The sequence below is a fragment of the Sphaeramia orbicularis genome, chromosome 2 (genome assembly GCF_902148855.1).
Source record: "Sphaeramia orbicularis chromosome 2, fSphaOr1.1, whole genome shotgun sequence".
NCBI classification, from domain to species: Eukaryota; Metazoa; Chordata; class Actinopteri; order Kurtiformes; family Apogonidae; genus Sphaeramia; species Sphaeramia orbicularis.
The window spans coordinates 5,979,435-5,995,785 of record NC_043958.1 but is presented as its reverse complement, the minus strand read 5'-3'; positions in this window follow the sequence as shown (position 1 = coordinate 5,995,785).

The window sequence follows — 16,351 nt, the reverse complement described above, 5'->3', positions numbered from 1 at the left end:
CTGTTACTAAATGTTTTGTGCATTTATGGATCCACTGTGATCTGCAGTTGTTAACAATAAGAGATGTAATATTGTAGAAATGGTTCAAATTTTAGTTCCAAACTCCAAAATTTTAACAATATTCTGCCTGTTATCAAATGTTTATGTAGCATTGTGTGTAAATGCACGTGTATAAATAACACTGGTCTACAATTTTTTAGAAATGATTTGCTTCAGACATTAAATGTGCTAAATGTTACATATTTTAATGAGATTAATTGGAAAATAAATGACAAAAGTGCCAGTTTGCTGAAGTTTTCAAGGTATATGATTAAGTGTTACTACACATATATATTGATTTATGTACATTTAGAAATAGTTTTATAAATCTTCCACTAAATAGAACCTGTAAAGTGAATGTATTCTAATGTGCAGACAGTGTTTTGAAGTAGATCTTGTAGCTCTGAGACAAATACTCCTTTTGAGTCAAACACATTCTCTCGTTAATTCTTGAATTTCACATTTTGACCCAAGGCTGTATCTTGGAAAGTTCAGCCAACCAGTATTTTTTACTTGATTTTTCTTTATCAGTGACTCTCGTGGTAAAATTTCATTACTTTTATTCTGGAAGCATTTTCCTTGTAGACCAGTGTAATAAGTCGAGGCATAATATTGTTCAAATTGCACAAAATTTTCAAATGAAATTTCTGTTTTTTCAGGTTATTTACATCTTTTTTGTAAAATGTAAATATTTTCATAATTGGGTTTTTTTTTGTACTAAAACAAAAAGAAAAACTTGAATTTGTCATTATTTATAGGTTATTACATCATAATTTTACTGGTCTGGGCTGCTTGAGATCAAATTGGGCTGAATATGGAACTGAACCAAAATGAGTTTGACAGCCCTTCCATAGAAAATCTATGGAGTATTATCCAGAGGAAGATGAGAGACACCAGACCCAACAATGCAGATGACCTGAAGGACACTATCAAACCAACCTGGGCTTCCCTTCCACCTGAGCAGTACCACAGGCTGATCACCTCCATGACACAACAAACTGAGGCAGTAATTCATGTAAAAGTAGAACCAACCAAGTATTGAGTACATAGAAATGAACATACTTTTCAGATGCCTGGCATTTCTGTTTAAAATATCCTTTTTTTAAAATTGATTTTATGCAATATCCTAATTTTCTGAGACACTGAATTTTAGGTTTTCATTATCTGCAAGCCATAAACATCAAAATTTGAAGAAATGAGGCTCAAAATATTTCACTCTGTCTAATGAGTGGATATAATAACACTGGGTTACAAAAAAATGTTTTTTACAAGTTGTCTAGGTTTTTTCAACTGAATTAGGACCATTTTGCACCGCTAAATCCAAAAATGACATCTGTTTTTCTCAATCAGGTCAGGTTTTTTTGCTAATTGGATTTTGAAAAATTGGATCTTCTCACAAAATATTATAATTAATACCAAAATATGATTGGTAAGCACACTTTGTGAAACTTGTGACTTGATTCCTGTTCGGTACAATGGTGTATTCACCGCAGATGTAGCAGAATACGTCAGGCTTATTTTTGCAAGGTCTTCTAGTCGAAGCCATTTCATTCACCTGTCATATTAAAAAAAAACATTAATCATCAATTGGCAAAAGTAAAATCTTCAGAACTCGTTTATTGCAAGAAATATGAAAGAATTTTGTATCATATGATGTGAAAATGCCCATAAATGTAAGCAAAAATGTTAAAAAGCCAATATGTAGCATAGTTCAGAAAATTGACCTGATTGAGCAAAATTAATGTGATTTTTGGATTAAGCACACCAAAATGATCTGAAATTAGCTCAAAAAACTTAAAATAAATTTGTTGTTGACCAGTGTAATAAATATGGGTTTCATTTTCTGAAATGAGTGACAAAAAATATTTAACTTTTTCCTGATATTCTAATTTTTTTTAGATGTACTGTACCTGTATTTACATGTACATGATCAGTGAATTAAATATAGGAAAATTTGTGATTTTCAAGACGTGTGGAAAATAAAATTATCATAAATCACTTAAGAAAGGATAGATATAGACAAAAATTTAAGTGGAAGTTGGTACAAAAATAGTAGATGAAAATGTGCATATAAACATAATTTTTTGACCATTTAATGTTTATAAAAACTTGGAAAAAATCCTCCAATTCTACTACAACAAATATAATTACCTCTGCTAATTTCACACAATCCTCCTTTGTTTTTCTTTTCATTTCCTTCATGTTCCTTACTTTTTTGCAGGTTATATTTGCATTAATTCATCTGTCTTCTGTCTTACATCCACTGCGCATACTCACACTGCAGTGATGATGCATTGTTCAACTGTGGCGTCAATTAGTGCATGGGCTTAAACAGCATAAAACTAGTCCAAATACATTAGTGCCTCAGATAGGACGTGTTCCAGCGAAGACAAAGTACCTTTCAGCGTATTTCACTTGATTTTACTCATTGTCCCTTCAGGGAAATCCCGCCTTTAAAACGCCGGCCATTAAAAATACAACAGAGGACGCGCTTCAAACAACTCAGAAGATGAAATGAAGCTGCAGAAGTATTGATTAAAATAATTTAGACGCTTGTTTTTCTGGTTAATTAACACAAATTAGATGGACATTTACTATGGATTGCATCTCACATATACAGTAAAACATACAGAAAAGATATATAATCAGTATAATATGTGTGAATATATTAAAATATTTAAGTGCACAGTGTGAAAAATACTCCTGAGGACCTCATGTTTTCTAGTTATATACGTTCATATCTGAAAATACATTATTTTACCTGCATATTTTGTGTAAAAACTATAGCTGCATATACCTGTAGTTCATAGCAGTCACGTCACATTACTAAAACTAAACTAAAAAAGTGTATTAAAGTTTATAGCAACATTTTCCAGTACATGTGCAAAAACTACACTGAACATATGAACAGTCAGACATCATTTATAGGTTTTGATGCTTTTATTGGACAGGTCTCATACACCTGAGATAGAAATGGACCAACACTAAGAAAAAAAAATGCTGCAAATGGACATTTAGACTGAAATCTAATCATATTATCTTCATTTGATGTGTTTATAAATACCTGCAGGTCATCAGGTTGGGGTTACTAGTACCTTTACACTTGAGTTTGTATGATTTTATATTTGCTTTATTTTTATTTCTGTAACACTGGTGTTTGGAAATACTGCTGCACTGACTGGAGTAATACAATGACAAGAAAGTCTGTTCTATTCTATTCTATTCTATTGTGGTCTATTTTATTCTACTTTATTCTGTTCTACTGTGTTCTGTTTAATTCTATTGTATTCTGTTCTATTCCATTGTACTCTATTTTATTCTATTCTACTTTATTCTATTCTATTGTGTTCCATTCTATTCTTTTCTACTTCATTATATTGTGTTCTATTCTGTTGTATTTTATTCTGTTCTCTTCTATTATCCTTTATTCTACTTTAATGTGTTCTATTTTTTTTCTATTTTATTGTTTTTTTCTCTATTGTGTTCGGTTCCATTCTATTCTATTTTATTCTACTTTATTCTATTTTATTTTATTCTACTTTATTATATTCTATTGTGTTCTATTCTATTCTGTTCTGTTTAATTCTATTCTATTATATTCTACTTTATTCTATTCTATTATGTTCTATTTTGTTCTGTTCTCTTCTATTCTACTTTGTTCTATTCTAATCTGTTCTATTCTTTTGTGTTCTATTCTATTCTATTCTATTCTATTCTATTCTATTGTGTTCCAGTCTATTCTGTTCTATTTTATTCTGTTCTCTTCTATTCTACTTTATTCTATTCTAATCCGTTCTGTTGTATTCTACTTTTATTCTATTCTGTTCTACTTTATTCTATTCTATTGTACTTTATTCTATTCTATTCTATTCTATTGGACATTATTTTGTTCTATTCTGTTCCACTTTATTCTATTCTATTCTATTCTATTCTATTCTATTCTATTCTATTCTATTCTATTCTATTCCATTGGACATTATTTTGTTCTATTCTGTTCCACTTTATTCTATTCTATTCTATTCTATTCTATTCTATTCTATTCTATTCTATTCTATTCTATTCTATTCTACAGTAGATCATCTGAGTAGCTCTGTCCACAGTTTAGTTTCTCTGTCGTCTGTTTTCTCTCCAGGCCTTTTCCCAGTTCCTGGTCCGTTCTGGTCCTCAGACCTGGACCTTCTGCTGTTCTTTCTGCCGTCCTTTCTGACTCATGCCTGGTGTAAGGCTGCTCCAGTCTTTTTGTGCTCAATAGCGCTTCATCATCATCACCCCCCCTCTCCTCCCCTCCCCCTCGTCCTCTCCACATACATCTTTGTCGGCCGTCCGCTGCGTTCCAATCCCGCCAAGGTTTCCTCTTTCCTCGGTGAAATGTTTGAAATGCTATCAAAGAGTTGGCGTCTTCATCAAAGAGGTAAACTTTAAAGGGTTCCACCTTTACCGCGCCCCCCCTCCCCGTGCCTCTGCCTCCCCCCTGCTTTAATCTGGCAGGGGTTTGGCAGTCAAAGGTAAATAAGTGTGAAATGGGACATGTGTTTTCCATCTCTTCCCTTTGTCACACATGTTCTCCTCTCTCCATGATTAACATTCCACCTACTCCAGGTCCCCCTTTTCTTGGCGATGTGCGGGCCTTTCGCTCAGGTCGGCCTGCCAAAACACTCCCTGACCACCTGGAATTACAGAGCGTTCAAAGCCGACACTTCCTGTCCATCTGAAATCCATTGAGCCTATGAACGCCCCCCCCCCCCCCCCCCCCCCGCTTTCCCCACCTCAGTGTAGGATGACAAGATTCTGGCTCACGTATTTATTCTGGAAGGCTCAGCTCTGTCTGATCGACCGTTTATTTATTGGTCTTTGTCAGACGCTGGTAATTATTGGAATAATAAGCCAACAAAGATGAGTCCTCGTCAGTGCCCGGCAGCAATGTCTTGAGAACGTCATGAGACAGGAAATGAAACGGGGCAAAGGGGTAAACAAAATTTAAAAAAATCCCCAGTTCATGAGTCACATGAGAAGTTTTTTTTTATTTTCATTCCCTTGTATAAAATAAGTCATGCTGTTTGATATATTTTAAGGCCAGATAGATAGATAGATAGATAGATAGATAGATAGAAGCAACAAATTGAAGAACAAAATGAGATAAAATCACTGAAAACTGAACAAAATAGGCAGGAAAACAAAATAATAAAATGAATAAAAATAATGAATATAACACAAAATTAACAAAAAGAATGAATATGAGCAACATATTGAAGAACAAAATGAGATAAAATCACTGAAAACTGAACAAAATAGGCAGGAAAACAAACAAAATAATAAACAAAATGAATAAAAAATAATGAAGATAACTAACAAAATTAACAAAAAGAATGAATGTAAGCAACATATTGAAGAACAAAATGAGATAAAATCACTGAAAACTGAACAAAATAGGCAGGAAAACAAACAAAATAATAAACAAAATGAATAAAAATAATGAATATAACTAACAAGATGAACAAAAAGGATGAATATGAGCAACATATTGAAGAACAAAATTGACAAAATGAGCTAAAATCACTGAAAACTACAAAATAGGCAGGAAAACGAATAATGAATAATGAATAAAAAAGACAAATATAAGTGACAGTGGACAAAAATTCACAAACATAAGCTGCAAAATTGATGACAAATGAACAAAATGAGATAAAACTGTTCAAAACAAAAATGTTCAAGAAAATAAACAAAAGTAAAAAAAAAATAAAAGAAAGATAGACAAAATGTATCAACCACTGTCATTTATTAAACTACATGAAAAAATTGATTTCTCTCTATATTTAACTTTTCCCAAGCAGTTATCAGAATATAATCTGCTAAATTTTGCTTTTTTTTTTTTTTTTTTTAGATATTTCCCTATATTTAATTTATACATCAGCTAGAATATGAGAGTAAATTCATGATTTTTCTCTCCATTTGACCTTTTCTGATTGATTTAGCACTATTTATTCTAATATTACCCTCTGAATCTTGCATTTTTCAATGAAAATCACATATTTTCCAATATTTAATTCATTGATTATGTAGATGTTCACTGAAGTTCAAAGTAAATTCAAAGGTTATTATATCAAATCGGAAAAAAAACGTGGGAAAAGTGACTTTTTCAGCAAAAATATCATTGACTAAACATAAAAACAAATATTTCCATCCACTGTCATTGATCCAACTCCATGGGTTTTACTGGTGAATCAGTGTTGTAGAAGATGACAGTGTTTCCATGGTAACTACGGAGCCTCTGAACGTCCAAATAGGTCATGTCTGATGACCATGAAAAGATGACAAACTGCATTTAATTGGAATTATTTGCAAGTATTGTGGATCAGCAGGTTTTAAACAATACTTTTGTGTCAGCTCCCAAATACATTTTTCTTTATATTTAACGTTTCTTAAGTGATTTATTGCCATTTATTGTAATATTATCATCTTTATTTGAAGGTTTTTCAGTGTGAATCATGCATTTCCCTATATTTAATTCACTGATCATGCAGGTGTTCATAAAAGCTCAGAGTAAATTCAAAGGTTATTACATCAAATCAGACAAAAAAATTTGAGAAAAGGGACTTTTTCAGCAAAGAAGTAGATAAAGATGATGGTGTTGCCATGGTAACTATGAAGCCTCTGAACGTCCAAATGGGTCACGTCTGATGACCATGAAAAGATGACAAACTGCATTTAATTGGAATTATTTGCAAGTATTGTGGATCAGCAGGTTTTAAGCAATACTTTTGTGTCAGCTCCCAAATACATTTTTCTTTATATTTAACGTTTCTTAAGTGATTTATTGCCATTTATTGTAATATTATCATCTTTATTTGAAGGTTTTTCAGTGTGAATCATGCATTTCCCTATATTTAATTCACTGATCATGCAGGTGTTCATAAAAGCTCAGAGTAAATTCAAAGGTTATTACATCAAATCAGACAAAAAAATTTGAGAAAAGGGACTTTTTCAGCAAAGAAGTAGATAAAGATGATGGTGTTGCCATGGTAACTATGAAGCCTCTGAACGTCCAAATGGGTCACGTCTGATGACCATGAAAAGATGACAAACTGCATTTAATTGGAATTATTTGCAAGTATTGTGGATCAGCAGGTTTTAAGCAATACTTTTGTGTCAGCTCCCAAATACATTTTTCTTTATATTTAACGTTTCTTAAGTGATTTATTGCCATTTATTGTAATATTATCATCTTTATTTGAAGGTTTTTCAGTGTGAATCATGCATTTCCCTATATTTAATTCACTGATCATGCAGGTGTTCATAAAAGCTCAGAGTAAATTCAAAGGTTATTACATCAAATCAGACAAAAAAATTTGAGAAAAGGGACTTTTTCAGCAAAGAAGTAGATAAAGATGATGGTGTTGCCATGGTAACTATGAAGCCTCTGAACGTCCAAATGGGTCACGTCTGATGACCATGAAAAGATGACAAACTGCATTTTATTGGAATTATTTACATGTATTGATCAGATTGATGGATCAACAGGCGTTCAACAGTTGGTACAGTAGATGCTGTTGGTTTTTGGTTGTTTGGGTTTTTATGGGTTAAAAATCTAAATATGCAATTTTGCTACACTGATTAAATTCAACTGCAAATAAAGGGGTATCATTCTTTTCTTTGTGTCTTTTTTTTTTTTTTTTTTAGTGGTAATGACTCCAAAAGCAGCTCACACGTCCTTGAAAAGCGTTGAGGATGCGCTCAGGTCATTATTTTAAATCCCAGCCATGTTCTGTCCCATTTGTTTGGAAGCGAGTTGCTGTTTCCCGTCCCCGGGAGCTTACCTCCATATTTTGAGTCCTTGTACCTTGGCAGGCGGGTCCAACCATATGGCAGAACTAAGTGTCGATTATCAGCCCATCTCATATATCACACACACATCCCATAAAGCCGGATATTCATCACTCATGTAGCAGGTTTTTTTTGTTTTTTTTTGTGTGTTTTAATTTGTGTTTTTTCTGCTAGCTTGCCGTTAAGTAATGACAGATGAACAGCCTACCTACAGCTTCACTGATCCAGAAATATCAAATGTGTTTTAGGACGGTGCCAATAGTCTGTCTTTTTGTCATTGACTCACAAATGTTACAAGCTGCTTTCACAACTACTGACACATTGCACATGATTTCCTCCTCATTATTTGATGCTTAGGCGCAACTTGCATTTGGATTTTTAAACCATGAACACACTTGATAGTTATAGAAACCACTGTTTTCCATTTAAAGGGGTCATATTTATCTAAACCCACTTTTCTTAGTTTTTGGTTCATTTATTTGTGTATTTGGACCCTAATAGTCCATACGGTTTGAATTTGAACCCTCCAGGTGCTGCAGAGCTATCTTTATATTCATTTCAGCCAAAAATCCAGTGGATTTCTACAACTTGTTTTAATTCCTGCTTCATTTGTTACATCTATACCTAGTTACGCCACAACATTTGCACATATAAGGTCAAGACTTCCATTGAACATTTCTCAAACCTCCGCTTCCCACAATGCACATCCCGACAAAATTTTGTTTGATTGAATTTTGTTTTAAAATTTCACACACAAAAAATCCGCTTTTTAAACATAAAGAAACAATGACAAAATATTCAAGAAAATGAACAAAATGGAAAACTGGATGGATGGATAGTAACAAAATGAATAAAAATGATCAATATAAGCAAAAAATTGAATAACAAAATGAGATCAAATCAATGGAAACTGAACAAAATGGGCAAGAAAATAAACAAAATTAAACATGAATAAGTCAGAATATGAACAAAATGAGCAAAATAATTAAAATGAATAAAAATGACAAATATAAGCAACATGAGTAAAAAATGAAAAAAAAGGAACAAAAATCAAAATTTCAAACAAAATTAAAAAAAAAAAAAAAAATCACCCTTTTAAACAGACATGACGACAAGTTATTCAAGAAAATTAACAAAATGGAAAATGGATGGATCCTCACAAAATGATTAAAAACTATGAATATAAGCAACAAATTGAATAACAAAATGAGATAAAATCAATGAAAACTGAAGAAAATGGAGAAGAAATTGAACAAAAATCAACATGAATAAGTAGGATTATGAACAAAACGAACAAAATAATTAACAGAATGACTAAAAATGGCAAATATAAGCAACACCATGAGTAAAAAATGAACAAAATAAGGAACAAAAATCTAAATAAAAAAAAAGTCAGCCTTTTAAACAGAAGGAAACAACAAAATATTCAAAAAAATGAACAAAGGGGGAATGCATGGATGGATGAATAGTTGGATAGATGGATAACTAACAAAATGAATAAAAAATATGAATATAAGCAATGAATTGAATAACAAAATTAACAAAATGAGATAGAATCATTAAAAAATAGAACAAAATGAGCAAGAAAACGAACAAAAATAAGGAAAAAAAATCAAGATTAAAAAAAGTCAGCCTTTTAAACAGAAAGAAACAACAAAATATTTTTTTTAAAAAATGAACAAAAAGGGGGGATGGATGGATTATAACTAACAAAATGAATAAAAAATTCTGAATATAAGCAACAAATTAAATAACAAAATTAACAAAATGAGATAAAATCAATGAAAACAGAACAAAATGGGCAAGAAGATGAACAAAAATAAGGAACAAAAATCTAAATTTCACACAATTTTTACAAATCGGCCTTTTAAAACCTAAACGGCACCTGACGTCTGTCACCATTTTCAGTGTTAAAACAAACAAATATGTACTGCTGTTTCCAGATGCATTTAACTCATGTCATCAAATCAAATGTAAACTCTGCAACAGCCTGAGCATGTAAATGTGGATCTATTCTCATATGTCATGCTGATCAAAAACCTAATAAATGACAGTGATATAATGATTACCTATGCCTGTGTTTGGCAGAAGAAAGGCTGCCGCTGCACTCCTCTTATTAATGCACCACTTAATTAGTCATAATTTTATACAACTAATTTACTCAGGACGCATTAAATAAACATACATATCTAATTAGAATATTGTGTTATACTTGTTGGATGGAACGCCGCCATCTACACACACACACACACACACACACACACACACACACACACACACAGACATGTTGTGTGTTCATTATCAGGCTGATACCTTAGCAACTGATAGAGCCTTGAGCAGAATAGAGTGAGAGCGATTTGCATACACAAATACTGCAGTGCCGTGTACGTATGCATTTGATACATGAGCAGCACTAGTGTCAAATAAGCCTTAATAATAAAATAAGCCTTAATTCCAGCAGAAGAAGCAAAAAAGTCAGCAGCGTTATGGAGGTCAAGGGTGTCACATGTCCGCTTTTGTCTTTTTTAGATGACTTAATCATTTCTATTTTTAACTCCATTATCTTTGACACTCACAGCGGCTCATCTTAAAATTATAGTCGCAAAATAGTTACTCGTACACTTTTTTTTTTTTTTTTTTTTTAGCTCAGTTCCAGGTGGTTTGATTAACCCATAAAGACCCAAACATCCACTGATCCAAACTGTTTAATACCTGTTGATCCACTAATCCTATTAATTCATGTCAAATGTATGTGAAAAGTGGCTCTTGTTGCAGTACAGTACAATTATTTTAGATATTCAGTGTGTTTTTCATATTTTGCTAAACCCAATTTTCTTAGTCTTTGGTTCATTTTTTTGTGTATTTGGACCCTAATACAGGGTGTCCCATAAGTCTCCATACATAGGAGACATAATACATTCCATACATATATGGTTCTAACATGTATTTCTTTATAGTTCTTCAGCAGTGGAGGACACGCATTGAAATGTGTTCCCGACAAAATGGCAGTCATATAGAGCATATTATATAAATAAAAATGGTTTATGTCAAGAAACGTTTACTTTTCCTATGTATGGAGACTTATGGGACACCCTGTAGTTCATACAGTTTGAATTTGAACCCTCCAGGTGCTGCAAAACTATCTGTATATTCATTCCGGCAAAAACCGAGTGGATTTCTACAACCTGTTTTAATTCCTGCTTCATTTGTTCAGTTTTATGACTAGTTACGTCAGGACATTTGCACATATTAGGTCAAGACTTCTGTTGAACATTTCTTGAACCTCCGCTTCCCACAATGCACATCGCAAATAAATTTTGTTTCATTCAATTTTGTTTAAAAATTTCACACAAAATCAGCCTTTTAAACAGAAAGAAACAATGACAAAATATTCAAGAAAATGAACAAAAGGGAAAGATGGATGGATGGATGCCAGTATCAACATTTCCTGGAAATTTCATGAAAATCCGTCCTTAACTTTTTGAGTTATCTTGCAAACAAACACGCAAACACACAAAGCAAAGTGGTCACAATAGATTAAAATGATGAATATAAGCAAAAAAAAATTCATAAAATGAGATAAAATCAATGAAAACTTCACAAAATGGGCAAGAAAACGAACAAAATTAAACATGAATAAGTCGGAATATGAACAAAACGAACAAAATAATTAAAATGAATAAAAATGGCAAATATAAGCAACAACAGGACTAAAAAATGAATAAAATAAGGAATGAAAATCAAAGTTTTACGCAAAATTTCAGAAAAAAAAAAAAAAAAAAATTGCCTTTCCAACAGAAACAACATTTTCAAGAAAATGAACAAAATGGAAAACAAAATGGATGGATGGATCCTAACAAAATGATTAAAAATTATGGATATGAACAACAAATTGAATAACAAAATGAGATCAAATCAATGGAAACTGAACAAAATGGGCAAGAAAATGAACAAAATTAAACATTAATAAGTCAGAATATGAACAAAACGAGCAAAATAATTAAAATGAATAAAAATGGCCAATATAATCAACATGATTTAAAAAATGAACAAAACAAGGGGAAAAAAATCTAAATTTCACACAAAATTTCAAAACATCAGCCTTTTAAACAGAAACGACAACAAATTATTCAAGAAAATGAACAAAATGGAAAACAAGATAGATGGATGGATGGATCCTAACAAAATGATTAAAAATTATGAATATAAGCAACAAATTGAATAACAAAATGAGATAAAATCAATGAAAATTGAGCAAAATGGGCAAGAAAATGACCAAAATTAAACATGAATAAGTAGGATTATGAACAAAATAATCTTTATATTCATTTTGGTAAAAACTGAGTGGATTTGTACAACCTACTTAAATTCCTGCTTAATTTGTTACATCTATAACTAGTTATGTCACGACATTTGCTCATATAAGGTCAAGACTTCCGACGAACATTTCTCCGAGTACGACATAATTGTTTGTCAGCAGCAGCGGTTGTAGTAAAAACTGAAAATATGTCCAAACTTTGAGACGATTACCTAAAATGTTCAGTTGTTGGTTGTATTAACGAACACAAGTAGTTGAACGGGACAGAGTCAACAACCTGGAGGGGGCGGGGTCATGTGCATTTAAAGGGCCAGCGCTCAAAACCCACCTTTCTGGTGTCAATACTCAGAAATAGGGTTGAAGATGGAGCTGTGGAGTTGAATTAATGAAGAATTCAGACCCAAGCAGAGCATTTACAGTTTATGTAGACCACAGGGAAAGGTTTGAAAATGCAGAATTCCATTTAAAAAAAGCAAAATATCACTCCTTTAACTCAGTAGGAAACGCTGACCTTGTAAAAACTATAATGCAACGCTCATGTTTTAGCTCTAATCATGGTCTTTTCCTAACCCTAACAAAGTTGTTTTGTGCATAAACCAACCTGAATATAACAGCTATCTAGTATATTTTTAACCTGATTGTTGTTTTATCTTTTTTATACTGTATAACATGTTGAATTTACTTGATACATTTTGCTTGTCGTACGTATTAGATGTCATTGAGTATGCGATGATAGTGATAGGAGTACATCTAAAAAAAAACTGCATACTCACTGACATGGAGAGGCTCTGATCCACCTTGAGTGAGTGTGGTGTTTTGGAGCCTGCAGCATTCATCAGCAGGCAGCAGTCGGCGAGCCGCGGTGCAGGCTAGCAGTAGGACAGTGCATTAATGAAATGTTAATGGCTGAATTAAGACCGAAATAACCAATCTAGCCTGGACTCCTGCGCGAGTCCATTAGCATCGGCGCTCCATGCTGGGGCTAACGACAACACTACACAGAACCCCCCACCCAAAACCCCCATCCAGGGCAGGGACCACGGGGTTGGGGAGCCCATGCAGGTAGATGGCATTGGAGGGTGGGGGCGGGGGCGTGGAGGGGGCTCTCCATCTGCCTGACCTCTGTGTGTTGGCTGCAAGGGGAGCATCAACAAATGATTTAAATGAAACAAAGTGGGTAGCGCACAATCAAGGCCCCGCTCCATGATTGATGGATGACATTGAGGGCGATTGCAGCCATTTTCCATGCTGATTTGATGACGGAATGGGCTTCGAGAGCAGTGTTTTGAGCAGTTCCAAGTGGCTTACGCAACATCGAAGTTAAGTCCGATCCACAGATGGAGCATTTTTCCATCCCAGAATGCACGCATATTTGGTGTGACCTGATTAGTTAATATTTAACCTGTTAAAACCTGGGTCGTTTGGGACAAGTCGGAATCACTTCAGTAAAATACAAAACAACGGATTAACCAACAGCAGAAGCTTCAGTCAGATCAGACAATGGCAAATTCGTGATCAGTCACTTTTCCGTTGGACATCTGCGCAAAACTTTACTGATATCACTGGTCTACAAGGAAAATGCTTCCAGAATAAAAGTAATGAAATTTTACCACATGAGACTCACTGATAAAGAAAAATCAAGTAAAAAATGCTGGTTGGCTGAACTTTCCAAGATACAGCCTTGGGTCAAAATGTGAAATTCAAGAATTAACGAGAGAATGGGTTTGACTCAAAAGGAATATTTGTCTCAGAGCTACAAGATCTACTTCAAAACACTGTCTGCACATTAGAATACATTCACTTTACAGGTTCTATTTAGAGAAGGTTTATAAAACTATTATATAAATGTACATAAACCAATATATATGTGTAATAACACTTAATCATATACCTTGAAAACATCAGCAAACCGGCACTTTTGTCATTTATTTTCCAATTAATCTTATTAAAATACGTAACATTTAGCACATTTAATCTCTGAAGCAAATCATTTCTAAAAAAATGTAGACCAGTGTAATTACTAAATGTCGAAAAAACACAAGTGCACTCTGTCAGTTTTTCCATTAAATCACAAATGTGATCTTTTGTTTATTTATTATCGCAAGAAGACATGAGAAGTCGTTCCATAAACATGGCGACTAACGTAAATATAGTGTTGATTTACAGATATATTCATTATTATTGTATTTTACCCCTCTATCTTGTACTAAATAATGATTGGGTTTCCTGGTGTGTCACACGTACCGCGCCATGTTTGTTTTGAAACTCTTCTTCTTCTTGTTGTAACGGCCATCAACATCCGTATTTTTTTTCATTCACCTAACTCTAGTTGCAGAAAAAGGTCTTTCCATTGTAGTTTTCCGTGATATACCAACTGTGTTACGCCTGAAAAACCACCTCTTGCCAGCACAAAAACTTTTAATCTAAAAACAAGGGTTTTGGCAAAGTTGTCATTTTCAATTAGGTGAATTTTTTTGTGCAAATTATATTTGTGCAATTTTAGGGTCAATGAAAGAGCGATGACTGTGACCTTTTAATTTTGCTCTTTTTTGTGAGTTTTAGTGGTACAGAAATGAAGGAATGAATATAAAGATAGCTTTTACAGCACCTGGAGGGTTCAAATTCAAACTTTATGAACACAAATAAATGTACCAAAGACTAATAAAAGTGGGGTTAGCAAAATATGACCCCTTTAAAATACATACGATCATGTTTTTTTCCACTTCCAACCCCGGTCCGTCCTCTTCTATTATAGACATTAATGTTCATCCATTTAGCACTGGTCGAGTTCTATATTGTTTTGAGCATTTCCTGTAAAAACGTGAAATAATCAGATTCTGAAATACCCGGATTAGTCTGCGGACTCGTGCTTCTTAAAGTGGATCGTGGGATAATTCTAAAATGTGGCCTTCAGGCTTTAAATGAACATGTTTACAGTGACAGCGACCTTTGGACTCTGTCTCTTTAAGAATCAACCGAGAGGTCAACGCCGTCCCCTATCTGTCTAAATGAATGTAGCTCAAGATCACTGGAGTCTGATCTTGATTTGGATTTTATTTAATTACGACTATATGAATGCATGTCTTGCTTTGCTGTAATGCTGTTATTCTACATCATGGAAAGTGTAATTGAGACCACACAGGGCATTACAGGCCAACATTATGGCCGAGGAGCTGACTGATGTGTCTGTGGCTGACGCGTGGCTCCCTGTTTCTTAATTACAAACTTAGATCGCAACGTCGGTCCGGGCATCGCACGACCATGTATCGCGTCCATCTCAGCGCGTGTGTGTGGGGGGTGGGGGGGGTGGTCCGTCGTACGCCGATAGATCTGCCTCCAAACATCCAGAAATTCTTCATGAGGAAAAAGAAAATCAGAGGAAGATAAATTAGAGCTCTTAACCTGGTAATGGCCCCTAATTGGGGGGAAGTTGTAATTGGTTTAAACATTAATCAGATTTGAGCCGGTCGCGGTAAGTGTTGTTGCGAATGTCAGGTTTCCTTCCGAAGTATGAAAAGAGTTTTTGTTGTTGGAAATAAATGTGTTTGTGCCACCAGGAGCCTCCGGAGCGCATTACGCCATCATGAAGACACTTGGATCCAATGAGCAAATATGCACTTAGTGGTTGTAATGCTTGGACTGTGGGCTTTGTGGGGAATCTGTCTCTCTAAACATGTTCATGGGGGGGGGGCTCTGTCTTGTGAGAGCTTGCTTCACCTTATATATTATGTTGATTGTATTGACAGTATGCTGGGCTATTTGAAGAATGACTAAATGCAGTGGCAGACTAGAGCATTACTAACTATAATGTCTTTAAAGTCAGTGCAAATGTCCGGAATTTCCTCCTATAGGACATCAAATATAGCAGATAGTTGACCCCCATCAGGCCTCCAGGGGGTGCAGGTCTTTGGATCACAGGGGACCAGGGTGGCACAAACTAAATAAAAGTAAATGAAAAAAAAAAACCAATTAATAATGATGATGATGATAGTAATGTCACTACTACTATTACTACTACCACTAATAATAAAAAAATAATAATTATAACAATAATGATAATACTACTACTAATAATAGTAATGATAGTCATATTACTACTAATACTATGACTATAATAATGATGATAACAATAATAACAACAACAATAATAATCATGATGATAGTAATTACACT